Source organism: Pipistrellus kuhlii, unplaced genomic scaffold (genome assembly GCF_014108245.1).
Source record: "Pipistrellus kuhlii isolate mPipKuh1 unplaced genomic scaffold, mPipKuh1.p scaffold_m20_p_1, whole genome shotgun sequence".
NCBI classification, from domain to species: Eukaryota; Metazoa; Chordata; class Mammalia; order Chiroptera; family Vespertilionidae; genus Pipistrellus; species Pipistrellus kuhlii.
The window spans coordinates 179,197,674-179,213,092 of NW_023425404.1; positions in this window are offsets into that span (position 1 = coordinate 179,197,674).

Sequence of the window (15,419 nt, forward strand, 5' to 3'; positions counted from 1 at the left end):
GTCAGTCAGACATCCCCCAAAGGCTCCTGGACTGCAATAAGGTGCAGGCCAGCCTGAAGGACACTCCCCACCCCCCGAGTGCATGAATTTCATGCACCAAGCCTCTAGTCTGTACTAATAAAAGGGTAATATGCTAATTAGACCAGACATCATTCCGGACATCCTTCCTGATGAAACCAGGGCCTGAGGGAAGCCAGCCTGGGTCCTGGGTACCTGGGAACAGCCCGAAGGAAGCCTGGGTCCCAGGTGCCAGAGGGAAGTCAGTGCTGGCAGGAGCCGGGGAGGAAGGCCTAGGCTTGCATGAATTTTTGTGCATCGAGCCTCTAGTATTAGTGATAATTGACTCTTTCTAGTTACTCGTTCAAGTCATGATGTTTCAGCCCACTGTATTTACTCAACTCTTTTTTTCCCCAAAAATTCCATCCCCCATTCTAATTGGATCTTTTTCACTTTTTCCTTCTCTGACACCTGCCAGATTATTATTAATTGATTCATCCCCAGTTTCCCCTAGAAAATTTGTATAGCTTCCCACCCGCAAAGGATGTCAGTTACATCAATATTGTGCTACTTCTGTTTCCTGTCCATTATTTTATTGTTATGCTCATGACACTAGAACAATTGGCTTATTTTTCTGTCTCATCAGGAGGGCTTTGAGCATCTTGAGATCAGTCACCAAAACTTAGAAGACACTCTACTATTCTTTTCATATAGATTGTTTCACTTTTGTCTTTCCCAGACTTCAATCAGTGGCATATTCATTAATGCCTGTGTCATATTTGTCTACCTTAAACTAATACCTAACTTTTGTACATACTATTTATATGATATTTTTATTTAAATTGACTTACATTTTTACTCACTAAATTTACTTTAATGGAAACTTTGTATCATTACACTATAGTAGAATATTTAGCAGTATGTTCTAAGTATATAAATTACACTTAAAATAAATATAATGGGAATTTGGCTTTAGCTAATGCACAGTAGGTAATTGGGACAAACCTTCCTGCTGAGGACAAAAGGAAAACCTAAACAAGATATTTTTAGAAGTTTGTTCCTGTGCATTGGAGATCTAAGAAAGAATAGAGAAATTTAAAAGGTAATATCTGAAAGGATATTGGAAAACCAGGGAGTTAACTTACATTTATAGCCACAATTTCTTTCCCTAAAAATACTTGTTTCTGAGATGCTTAGAAGCCAAGTAGAGTTTTCAAAATTTGTGCATATTTAAAGAAAAAAAATAATGAATTTTTAGGACTTCACAAAGGGAGAAAGAGAGGCTAGTGAAAATGCAGGTTTTTGGACTGGACCCCAAAAAGACCATACTTAGAAAGCAAACGTGAACTAGAAATATGCAGTCTACACAAGGACTAAAGTCTGGTTCTCAGTTTCAAACTCTGAGTGGATTCAGCCAGTGTGCCTAACCTGGCATCTTCCAAAATCAAGCATATATTTTCTGTAACAGGATAATGTCATAATGGTCGTCAAATTTTTCTCTATTTTGTTTCATAAACAAGGGAGGGGTCATAGATTGGTAATCAAAAGAAAAAAAACAGACAATAGTAATAGAGTTATAGTTAGCAAGCATAGACTTTAAAATAATTATACTGATTTTTTAATATTTAAAATTATGCTTAAACAACTGAAATACAACTGAGATTTTGAGTAAGAATTGGGAAATAGATATAAGAAAATAGCCATACTAAAGCAAGCTGATAAAAAGGATCGAAAATAGATATTTTGAATATAAAGCTTATCAGATTAAATAAATTCCCTATTGTTCTTCTAATTTTCAAAATGTTTTTGATATAAATGGATATTGCCTTTAAACAAATGTCTGTTCTTCATCTATGCAAGTTATTATATTATTTTCCCCCTTTATATTATTTGAATTTTCATATTTTTTCTTTTTTCTATCAGTTTTGATAAGTTTTTTTTTTCCTAGGATTTTTTTTCATGTTTATTAAATTTTCAAATTTATTTGCATTTGTAGGATACACTATTTGCAAACACTGATTTTAATTACAATATTTGTACCTCCTCTGTTTTTTGTGTGTTTTTTTTCCTCTTATATCTATAATTTTTTTCTTTACATTTCCTTGGGATAACCTGTTGATGTTTCTTCCAATTTTTAAACTAAATTTGTTTTTGTATCACTTTCTGGATAATGCAAGGACTATTGAATATTTAAACTATTTTAAGCCTTACCAACTAGTTTGTGGTGGGTGTTTGAATTTTCTATAGATTTAAAACCTCGAAAGACATTTTTCCATTGTTTCATACAATTGGTATTTATTTTCAGGCATATGTACCCTTCCATGCTCTTTATTCCTTCCTGCATCTCTGAGCTTCAGTCTAAGATTCGTTCTCCTTCTGAGCTTCTCTCAAACGCTGCTGGTATGCTTACTCAAGAGTGTTTTTGTTTGTTTGTTTGTTTTGTTTTTGTTTAAGGACATTATCTCACCTCTTTTTTGAAGTGAAATAATTTGTGCTGAGTATACAATTCCATTTGTTTATTATTATTTCATAAGCCCTTTGAGAATTGTAGGGAAAGGAAGAAGAAAAGGAGGGCCACATGCCATGATGTATGGTAGGAGCATTCTGGGGAAGCCAAGAATAGCCAGGAGGCTTCCATGACTAGAGGGAACCAGCATGGTAGAGAATAGCAGGAAATGAGATGAGAGAAACAGTTAGAATCTAAGTGTGCATGGTTGTTAGGATTTCTTAGTGTTTAGATTTTTACTCTAAGTGGAGTATAAAATCACTAGGCCAGCCCTAGCTGGTATCACTCAGTGGGTAGAGCATCAGCCTACAGACTGAAAGTCCCAGGCTTGATTTCAGTCAAGGGCACATATCCAGGTTACGGGCTCGATCCCCAATAGGGGTCATGCAGGAGGCAGCTGATCAATGATTCTCATCATAGATATTTCTCTCTCTCTCCCTCTCCCTTCCTCTCTGAAATAAATAAAAAATATGTTTAAGGAAGAAAACAAAAGCATTAATTTTGAGCATTAATTTACTTATTTTGAGTACCAAATTATCTCTGTTTTATCTTCTGCACTTAGAATCATTGGGGAGGTGTTTTAAACACTGAAATTCCATTTAGGGATCATTGTAATAATCTGTGCATAATTTGGTGTTGACTTAGACTAAGTGATAGCAGTGGAAGTGGAGAAAAATGGTTAGATGAATATATTTTTAAGGTAGATCCAAGAGGTTTCCCTGATGGATTGAAATGTTTGGTGTGAGGAAAAGGAAAAAAGTCACAAATAACTCTAAGGTTTTTACCTGAACAATAGGAAGAAGGGAATTTTTGATTACTTGGATGGTAAAGGAGTAAGTATTAGTTGGTATTTGGTTACAGTGGCAACAGCACAAGGCCCTGCCTTCAGACAGGACAGGTACTGAAAGGCTGTTCCGTTCACACTATGAACAAATAATTGAGGTGGGAAATGCTCTCATATTTGCCAAATTGAAAGGGGGAAAAAAACCAACTCATTATGATATCTATTTTTGCAATTTTTAAAAATTTATCTCCTCACTCCAGAATTAAAAAAAAAAAAAAAAAAAAAAAAAAAAAAAAAAAAAAAAAAAAAAACCTCTGGGGAAGAGTGAATAAGTGGAGCACAGAGGATTTTAGGGCTGTGAGAATACTCTGTATGATACTGTAGTGATGGGTATTTGTCCTTATACAGTTGTCCAAACCCTTAAACTACACATCACCAAGAGTGAATCCTAACATAAAACTATGGACTTTAGCTGATTATGATGTATCAGTGTAGGTTCATCAAATACAACAAATGTACCACTCTGGTGGGAGATGTAAATGGAGGAAGTTATTCCTGTCTTTACCAGCTCTATTCTCTTATAGCTCAGGATCGTATCTGACCAGGGCACTTCCTTTCTTATCTATGTGTTCATCCTCACCTAAACCACAACCACCTCCTGAATCAACTACTATTTTTTTCCCCACAATATAACCCCAATTCCTGTGTCTAATTGGTTAAGTGATGATATTTCTCTAAAGATCATTTAGAAATACAGTCTTCATATGGTGAAGTCTTTATTCTAAACAAATTTTATAGCTCTGTGGACTTCTAAAACAAAGTGGCATACAGCCGAAACCGGTTTGGCTCAGTGGTAGAGCATCTGTCTGCGGACTGAAAGGTCCCAGGTTCGATTCCAGTCAAGGGCATGTACATTGGTTGCAGGCACATCCCCGGTGGGGGTTGTGTAGAAGGCAGCTGGTCAATGTTTCTCTCTCATCAACGTTTCTATTGTAGCTCTCTATCCCTCTCTCCTCCTCTCTGTAAAAAATCAATAAAATATATATTTAAAAAAAACAACAACAAGAAAAAACAAAGTGGCATACAATATTCTGTTTACAATGGTCAGCCATTTCAGTTGGTTATAAAATACGTCATGTATAATACTCTGGAAATATCCCGCCCAAATAAGTCTGACATAAAAGGGGTGAAAATTAACAAATCAGCTTCTTAGGTCTCTGGAAACTTATAGGAATGTATGTGCTATAGGTTTATAGAGATTGAATAGGGCATATATAAATTTAAGGTTTTATAACTGAAAATTTTCCAAAGGAAAAAATAATTTTTATGCTTTAAATATGCTCATTATTTAAAGGGAAACATATTATGCTGTAAAAGTGATGGGTTTATTGTTTGATTAGTTTAATGGCTTTATAAGCTTTCAAAATAAGGGCTATGAAGATATCCATTGCTTTTAAGTTATTTAATACATTTCAATAATTAGTATACTTATCTAACAAGACAGAAATTTAATTAATACATTTAATCAAGTTGAATTCTTTGAAATTATCCTGGCCAGATAATATGCTTTCTCTTTGATTTTATCAGAATGTAAAAATAATACAATGTTAAAATAATACTAAGAAATAATCCAATTTATCCAAGACTTTGCTTAATTTCTTTATAGAAAACCTAACTAATTGAAACTTTTTAAGCTTTCTATTCTGGTTTACTGGTCTGATAAACTAGCACTTGTGTCACTTATATTTCTAATTGCAAAAAAGAGAATATGTTTAACCAGACTGATTTATAACAACTAAAGTTTTTAATAAACAGATTGATCTTAGTTTCAGATAGTGCTATAAATTATGTGAACCTAGGGAGCAAGCCTGCCCAAATCATTTGCATAATTCTAAAACGTGCTTTATTTTTATGGAACTTTTTAATACCATCAGTGACTCTCTTGTTTTTTAAAGAATGACTAATTTACTTCCCAAGGCCTCCAACTGACTTTAACTACTCTAAAGCCAGGCGTAAATATTTTTTTATTAAAAAAAAGAAGAAGAAGAAAATTCTTATGGAAATAATTCTCTCTAAATCAGAGAGAACAAAAATACAGAGTATTTTACTAGAGTATTATACTCTTGCACATATGTATATATCTGCAAATATATTTACATACATGTGCATTTATATTTTATAAAGGTTAAATAAAATTGTTAACATTAATTTTATATATACAATAAGTTTGTGAGACATTCTTGAGATTTTATTTATTATTTTGTTAAAGCAAGTTGAAATCTCTTTTGGTTATCAAATACAGGATTTTTAAAAACAATATCTGAATTGAAAGAGGGGTCAGCCTTCCCAAGTTAATGATATTATTGATTTGAATTCTGGGCCCCCTACACAGAGGGAAACAAAAGACCAAAGACAGAGGAGGAGCACTCCAGGTTGGTAGGTGACCAGTTTAATAAGTAAGTGAACTTACATACAAGGGTTGTCTAGGTGACTGCATGACTGGTGCATCTATGCCCACCTACCGGAATCTTAAACATTTATACAGAGGCCTTACCAGGGACTTACCTGATATAATCATGTATTCAGTCCAAATTGTCTCAGCAACATATTGCTCTCTCAAGGCTGCATCCTTGAAACAGCTCCTACTGTAGGAACAGTGGGAAGAACATACATACCAAGGACGGGAGGGGAGAGAAGATTCGACTACCTAGGCCCTGCTTACAGGTCAACCAGGGTCACAATCTCTCAACAGATATGTAAATAATGTGTCATGAATATATACATGTTTATATAGTTTTCAGATCTAAAGCATATTCATGCTCACATACAAAGACTGATACTATTAGTATGTCTGTAATTAGACTTTGAAAATGGTTTTGTTTCTACATTTAATTAACACAATAACAGCCTATTTTGTCCTCTTTCATTTCTGATTTTGTTTATTTGGGTCCTCTCTCTTTGCTTCTTGGTGAACCTGACTAGAGGTGCATCAATTTTTCTTATCCTTTCAAAGTACCAGCTCTTGGTTTTGTTGATCTTTTGTATTGTTTTATTGGTCTCTATGTCATTTATCTCCACTCTGATCTTTATTATTTCCTTCCTTCTGCTTACACTGGGCTTTTCTTGTTGATCTCTTTCTAACTCTGAGTTGTAGGGTTAGATAATATATTACCATTGTTTCTTGTTTTTTGCAGTTGGCTTTGTAGAGCTATGAACTTCTCTCTCAAGACTGCTTTCACTGTGTCCCATAGATTTTGGATTGTTGTGTTTTCATTGTCATTTGTTGCCATGATGTTTTTTTATTTATTCTTTGATCTCTCTGTTAACTCAGTCATTGTTTAATAGCATGTTATTTAGTCTCCATGTTTGATTTTTTTTATTGTTTTTATTGTAGTTGATTTCTATTTTTATGTCACTGTTATCTGAGAAGATGCCTATTTTATACTAGGAAAGAAAGGAGGCACTAGCACTTAGAATACTGGGCCAGGTGCTGAATCAGGGACTTACCTGATACAAACACTCTAACATTCCAGGCTTCTTAAGCCTTTGGAAACCTTTCTCTAAAGCAGGAGTGGGAAACCTTTTTTCTGCCAAGGGTCATTTGGATATTTATAACACTATTCATTTAATGCTATTCACTTAATATAAATTTATGTTGCTATGAAAAAAAGCTCCTAGATTTATTGAATTTGGAATTCCACCTGCAATTGCCTGGGCATGACCAAACCAAATAATTTTGTGGGCTTATGTGGCCCACAGGCTGGATATTCTTCAACCCTATTCTGAAGTATAGCTGGCATTTCAATTCCATTTAGTAAAGCTGTTCTCTAGTCCACATTTCAGTCAATCAGCCAAATGCTTAAAGCTTATTCCATCCCCTGAAGCTAAAACTTGAATCCAGAATCTCTCATAATTGATCCCATATCAGTAAAATTATCCTACTCCAACAACATATTCTTCCACGATTATCCCAAACCTTTAAGATCCATTCTCACACACATTACCAAGATTTCTGTCTCTATAAATTGACCCAGAAAAGGATAATAATAATACAGTTCTTTCCGTGTATAGTGAACCTCCTCTTGGGTTAAAATCTCTACCTCAACCTTTGGGGCCTTCTGTGAACTAAATCCAATGATAGGTTTAGAATCCAAAAGGGACATTAAACAGCACATCCTTCAGAGATTAAATAGGGACTTGTAAGACAATTGCTTCAGGGAGGCCATTGTAATGTTTTAGGCAAAGATGAAAGGACTGTTTTTCCTGATTTAAAAAAAAAAGAAATTGGCAAAATGTAGGGGTTCAGTGTCCCCAACTTTATTAGGAGCTATCTTTATGACCCTATTCTAATGTTAAGGAATTCAATCCTTTCCAATAAATGCTTTCAATTTAATAGCACCTTGGGAGGGAACTCAATTTGCATTTAATTTAGTCAACCACAGTATACGACTCTTGGGTTTGGTTCTCAGAAAGCATAGCCCTGAAACTAGGGTAGACAAGTTTTATCAGGGAATATATTGAAGCTTTAAAGTGATTTATGCAGGGCTCATGCTGGGAATTTCAAGCCTAGAATTCATTCTTACTTTTTTTTCCATTTGCTCCAGCACAGGTAGGGCAACCAGTCAATCCCATTATACTAATTAGTTTGACTAAAATGTCCTAACATAGCAAATACATGGTCACCCAGAACCTTGCCTTCTATATCTATTTGATTGGGAGTATTCAGTGGTAATATTTTACATACGTCTGTTGCCACATCAAACCATGGACCATCCTTGCTCTCTTTAGTAATAGAAATAGAGTCATTGGTAATTTTAAATCTATCAACTAGAGAATCAATTCCAGAAAACCCAGAACCAATTCAGAAAGTTCACCCTTCAGATTCTGTTCCTCTCCCCTCACCAAAATTTATATCAGTTAGGACTCACCCAAAGAAGCAGAACCTGCATTATATACTGTAAGAAGTGTGTTTATGTAGCTGTCAGGTCTGATAAAGCAAGTCCAAAATCTGTTGAACATGATGTTGGAAGGGCAACCTGGAATTCTTAGGCATATGCTAAAGCTGCAATCTGAGGGTAAAGCTGCTTCTGCTTCAGGGATGCCTCAGCTCTGCTCTTAAGACCTTTCAACAGGATGAATCCAACCCAGTCATACTATCTAGAATAATCTTCTTTAAATTAAACTGATTATGGACTTTAATCAGATCTACAAAATATCTTCAAGCAACATCTAGATTAGCATTTGATGTATAAGTCAGGACTATAACCTAGCCAAGTTGGCACATCAAAAGATTACATATGCTTCTGTATTTTTTGAGATAGAGCATGTTCTACTTTTGTAATTAAAAATCATAAATATGACAAAGAAGGTGCCTAAAGCTAAGAAGGAAGCCCCTGCCCCTCCCAAAGCCAAAGCCAAAGCCAAAGCAAAGGCTTTGAAGGCAAAGAAAGCAGTGTTGAAAGGCATCCGCAGCCACAAAAATAAAGAAGATCCACACATCACCCACCTTCCGACAGCCAAAGACACTAAGGCTCCGGAGGCAGCCTAAATATCCTCAGAAGAGCACACCCGGGAGAAACAAGCTTGACCACTATGCCATCATCAAATTCCCCCTGACTACGGAGTCAGCCATGAAGAAGATAGAAGACAATCATACACTTGTGTTCATTGTGGATGTCAAGGCCAACAAGCATCACATCAAACAGGCTGTGAAGAGGCTCTATGACATTGATGTGGCCAAGGTCAACACCCTGACCAGGCCTGATGGAAAGAAAAAGGCATATGTTTAACTGGCTCCTAACTATGATGCTTTGGGTGTTGCCAACAAAAATTGGGATCATCTAAACTGAGACCAGTCGACTAATTCTAAATATGAAAATGTTGCACTGAAAAAAATAGAAAAATAAAAACTATAAATATATGATTGAAAACTTTTCTATTTAAATGATAGCAGATATGTTAAGACTGAAGATTTTTTTCTTCTTTGTATTTAGGCAACAATATAATTGAATCTCTTTTCCTCCTTTCATTGACCTTCTTTCATAACTGGTCCATACCCACTGCATTTGAGCTATCAAAGACTAATGATGTAATACATGTGAAGTTCTTGAATGGTAATTCTAAATTAATAGTTTCTGAAAGTAGTTTTCTTTTCCTAAAATAATAGGCTATTCCTTGATAAAATTTTACTTTTAAGTCCCAGTAGCTCCATCATCTTCTATCACATCAAAAGCACTAGTAATCCTTTACAATATTCTGAATTTTTAATTTTTAGTGAATAAAAATTACACAATGACTACTGGTTAATGAAATAAAAGACATTATTAATTTTTAAATAAAAAGGAAGACACTTTGCCCTATTTTCTTAAACAATGCAGGGATAAGCTAGTTCTACACAGTTTAATATTCTGTAATCTTGTTTAGTTTCTGTTATGTTCCTAATTAGTTAAGCAGAAAGATTTTAATCTACTATTTCCATTCACATAAATTCATTTTCCTATGCTAACAAGTGGACCAGCAATTTTGGTGTCTTTGGCAACAAAATAGGCATTTTCAATAAAGACCCTAGAGAAATTCATCTGTGTTATGAACACATATTTATCTCAATTATTTTTTTCAAAATAAAAACAGACTCCTAATTAAATCACACTGGACATACACCTGTCAAAAGTGCAACGAGAACCAAATCACAATTTCAAAGAATACATGATTTTAAAATAGGAGGAAGATATTGCATAGGAATTAACACAAAGGACCCACTAATTTGTTATTCCTGAGTTCTAAATAAGTAACATTTTTCTCCTAATCCAACATTTTGTGATTTCTGTGCCGTTTCCTTTATCATCTTCATCAAGAACTGAAATTATATTATGTACAACCTGCTGACTACATTTAATATTAGTGTATTATATATTTGAAAGTTGCTGAGAGTAGATATTAAATGTTCTCACCACAAAAAGGGTTAACTATGTTAGGTGATAAATTTGTTAATTAACCTTGATCTTGGTAATCTTTCCACGATGTCATCACGTTGTAGATGTTAAATATATACAATTATATTTGTCAATTATGCCTCATAAAGTTGGGGGAAAAACTCAATGGAAAAGTTGTCATATGTCGAGTTGCTTCCTTAGAATTATTGCCTTACAGGAAGCCAATACACTTGACTTCAGAGAATTTGGGGAAGGACATTGTTTACGTGCCTTTGGAGTATTTGTCTTCTCAGTCTGAGAGACGTGGGTGGAATTTCCTGCCCAAGAATGGTTTGAGGAGATCAGAGCTACTATCGGTGAGGAATTATCTCATTTGTCTCTCTAAAATAGAAGATTCCCAGGATGGGTGGGGTGGATCAGGATATTTATATAATTTTTTATAGTTGACAAGGCACTTCCTTTAATTATCTTATTTAATCATCTAATCCTCACTGTAACCCAATAAATTAGGTACTAGGTACTATTGCCTCTATTTTTAAAAGGAAGAATTTGAATCTTTGCAAAACAAAGTTCCTCACCCAACTTCACACAGCATTTAGCTTCATTTCTAACTCACAGGTTTTTCTATTAAAATGCCTTTATCTCCCAGATGATATATCATGTGTAATGCTTCTATGTCAGTCTGTTAGGAGACCATAACAATACCATAAACGAGTTGCCTTCAACAATATAAATTTACTTTTACACAGTTCTAGAGGCTAGAAGTCCAATATCAATGTAAGGAGAGGCCCAGAGAGATAAATTAACCTGTTAACATAAACAATCAAGGCTTAGAATCGGGACTAGAACTCTGTTTTTTGATGTTCATTGCAGTGCTCTTTCCATTAAACAAATCATGTCTTACCATACTATTATTCATATGCAGTTTCACTGTGGAACACATAAGACAGAAAGCAGATTCAAACACAATTTGGAGGGGACTTCCAAAGAAACCAGTGAATTAATCTAAGCCAGCGTGGCCCCCCATGATTTCTGGCTTTATTTTGGTATCATAGCCTCAATCTTTATAGGTAGTTGAATGCTAAGAGCTCTCTTTCAGAGATCTTGCAAGTATCAAAAGCAATCATTAGAATACATTCTATACACATGCAAGTGTTTATTAGCAAACCAGACTAAGGCAATTGTACAACTTATTCCCTTAAGCTCAAGGAAATCCCAACTCTCTGTCCTTTTAAAAGATTTGTCCATGCTTGGCATGAGAGTTTCTCTAGAAGAAAATGTGACAACATGCTAGAGACAGGAGTATTCTCATGTACTTGTAAGCAATGGGCAACCATATTCTTTCAAATTAGTGAATGAATAGTAGACTCTTTGGGAATAAAAATTCAAAAATCATCAGAACCAAATGGACTGCTGGCTTTGCTATTCATGTAAGGGACAATATTTCTATAGTGTTTCTAACTAATTCACAAGTCTTGGCCACCACTCACTTTATTTATTAAGTCATTTTTGTAACATTTCTTATGCTGGGTAAATACCTTGGGTTTTGATTAGAGATAAATAAAGCTCAGGCCTCTTGACAATATCTGCAACCTCAACAACCTCTTTCTTCATCACTCATTCAGTTCTTAACCCCACTAGCTTTCTTACTCTTTCTTGAACGTGCCAGAATCATTCATATATCTATGATGGTTCTGTTTTAATGGAGAACCCTGATACATCTCTGTGTGTCCCCAAACTTTGGACAACTGTAAAGTGATATATACCTATAAGATATTACTCTTACAGTACTTGCATCTCTTTGGGACAACCTCCATTTACATTATACTATGAACTACTAGAGGAGCCCAATAGCCAATTACTTCAAAGTAAAGGATACAGTGATGACTTTTGAACACCAGAGGGCACCACTGGCTCATTAATGGGTTCTTTGATGCTAATATATTTTATTACTTGTTACATATATAAGGTTCCTTCACTTATTCAAAGAGCATTTACTGATCATATTGTATGGACCAAGCAATGTTCTATGTTCTAGGGGATGCAGCAATGAATAAACAAAATAAGATCTCTATTACTAAGCTTGTTTAAAAACAGAAAGGAATCCCATGTTCATAGATTATAATTCTTAATTTTTTTAAAATGTCTCTACTACCCAAAGCAATGTATAGATTTCATGCAATCCCAATCAAAATTACAATGACATTTTTTACCAAAAAATAAATAAATAAAATCTAAATTTTTTATGGATAATTTAGCACCAGGGATAATTAAATCAATCTTAAGAAAGAAAAATCCACAGCTGATCTTTGACAATGGTGTCAAGAATATACAATGGGAAAAGGATAGATAGTCTGTTCAAGAAATGGTGTTGGGAAAACTAAATATCCACATTCAAAAGATAAATTCGGTCCATACAAAAAACAAACACAACACAACAACTCAAAAGGGATTGAAGACTTAAACATATGATCTGAAAACTTTAAAACTCTTTAGAAGAAAACATGAAGTAAAGCTTCATGACATTGGTCTTGGCAATGGCTTCATTGACATGACACCAAAGCACAGACAACAAAAACAAGCAACTGAAGGAAAATGAGTCTAATCACGGAAAAGGGTTTGATATAGAATAGTGGTTGCCTAGGAAAATATAGTTGTTTTTTCCTTCATCATAATATGTGTGCTAATCTGATACTGGTTTTGGAGTAACCTCATCCTTCCAACAGCCCCAAGATCAATCTAGAGCTGTAGGGCTTAGGACAAGACCTGGACTGTTGCTTGCCAAAAAAAAAAAAAAAAAAAAAAAGTTAATCTCATTGGGTTTAATTAGGATGAGACAAACTTTGGGCCTGTAATCTATACTAATAATAGAGGAATATGCAAATTATCCATTACGCCATCACATAATGACCAGATCAGCAGGTTGTGTCCCACCCCCTGTGCCGGCCCTGGGTAGGAGCCCAAATCCTAGCCTACCTAAAATGTGGCTGTGTGCCATCATATCAGTAAGAAAGGGACATCACACATTTCCCTGGAGCATCTATCAGGCGTCCTCAAACTTTTTAAAGTGGGGGCCAGATCCCTCAGAGAGCTGGAGGGCCGGACTATATGAACTACTAATTCCTACTGTAACACCTCAGCTGCGCTCACTGCCCAAAAAACCTGGCGGGCCAAATCAGACTCCTCTGCGGGCCGCATGTGGCCCGCGGGCCGTAGTTTGAAGACCCCTGCTAAGTCATTGGCCTAGAGCAGTGTTTCCCAAACTTTTGACATATGTGTACCCCTTCTATAATTTTTGTAACACTGAGTACCCCTCGTACTCATGAGAATGTAGAATTAGGTGCAGCTAAGCACTGTGCAGTGCATATCCCCACCAAACTCTGGTGCAATGCTTACCTCCACCAAACTCTTCCTGTACCCCTGGGGGTACACCTACTACATTTTGGGAAACACTGGCCTAGAGAATCAGAGTTTCAGATAAAGGGATGCAGCATTCCACTGCTATCTTGACTTTGTGGTTTCCAAGGAAACAGCCAGAAGGGATGATAAACACTCCCCAAATGGCTCAACCAGCACCTGTATAAGCTGTGGCTTCATTTAAATCAAGCCTTTTCAAAAGTGAATGATCCCAACCCTCCCTGGATCAGGCAGGTTCCGGTGGAGCGCAATCTCCATGCAATACAATGGGCCCCCAATTTTGTCCTCAGTGATCTCATGAGCATTAGCTCGGGGCAACAGGGAAGGAAGGGAAAAGGCATCACAGGGGGCAATTTGGGCAGGCAAGCAGAAGGAAACCATGTCTGACAGACGACTCCCCTTCCACCCCCTTCAACATGTAAGAAGAATCAAATAAACCAATACAAACACCTCTCCCCTGCCCTGGGAAGGATCCAGGCAGGATACCTGCTTTCTACTCCCTTTATCCAATAGACAGGTTAGGGGTTAAAAGGAAGAGGAGGAGCCTCATAAGAAGGGGATCCCAGGAATAGCACCCCTGCCCTCCCTCCAGACCTGACCTCTTGGAACACAGGGCCTGACCCTGTCCCCAGCAGATTTGCATATCCCAAAACTGGCTCCCTAGGGTATGGTTTCTAGGGGATGGCTTATATATATAGGACTAAGGGAGTAGGGTCGTGTTCTCTATTGATTGGCACTAGGGTAGGGAATAGCTGATCATTACATCTGGTCCTGATGTCAGCCATGGCACCTCTCTGTCTGGTTTCCTGTCTGTGGTCAGTGGGGCCACTGCATTTCCTGTGTCCAGAGGTAAACACACCTGAGGCCTAGATGTTATCTCTAGTTGCTTGAAATTCTGTTTCTGTGGTCAGCAGACCTGAGGCTTTTTTCCTAAGATTATTTTATGCTGATCAGAACTTCATTGTCCTAGGGCTTAATGATTAAGGGAGTGGACATGCAAGGGAGAAGGAGGGGGTGAGTCAGGATGCTGGATGAAGCTACATTGAATCAAAGGGAAAGAAATGAGAAGAGCTCAGATTAAAGAAATGAAGGGCCTGTGCAGTGACAGTTTTCTCATGAATCTGAGAGAATAAGGAATCAACGACTTTAGTTGTATTTAGTGAGCTTCCTGAATAAAACAATTAAATTTGTTATGTTTTTGCTTCTTTCTTTACATAAGAGATCATTCTCTCCTAAGCATGAAAGTGACCATTATAGATAAAAGATATTATTATTATTATTAAGTTTATATATTCTCTTTCACTTGGCTTCCCAGGAAACCAATTTGAGAACAGGATGAAATTTTTTTTTTAATTAGAAGAAAATATAGAAGAAAGTATTGTCATAACTAGCTAGTTATTAATATTTACAGGAAAAGAGCAAAGGAAAGGCCAGGCATTATAAGCAAGGTCATCAAGGCAGTATCACCAGAAGTTACAACTTCACTCTCCCCAAGGAACCACCGGTCCATTCTCTGCAGGTCATTGGGGGAAGGGACTCAACAAGGGGAGATGGGCACATGAGCAGTGAAGTCAGGGTGATGTAGGGAAGGTGCTTGTCTGTCAGTCTAGCCTGGGGAACAATGGGTGGGCTAGGAGAATAGAGCCAATATAAGCATGCAAAATCTTGGGAGATCAAATCCCCCAAAGAGTTCCCCTCTCTCTTGAAATCCTTGCTTCTGCTTGCTCTCACTTGTTCCATGACCCATACTTGCCAGTCATGTGGCTTTCAATAGCCACATGGT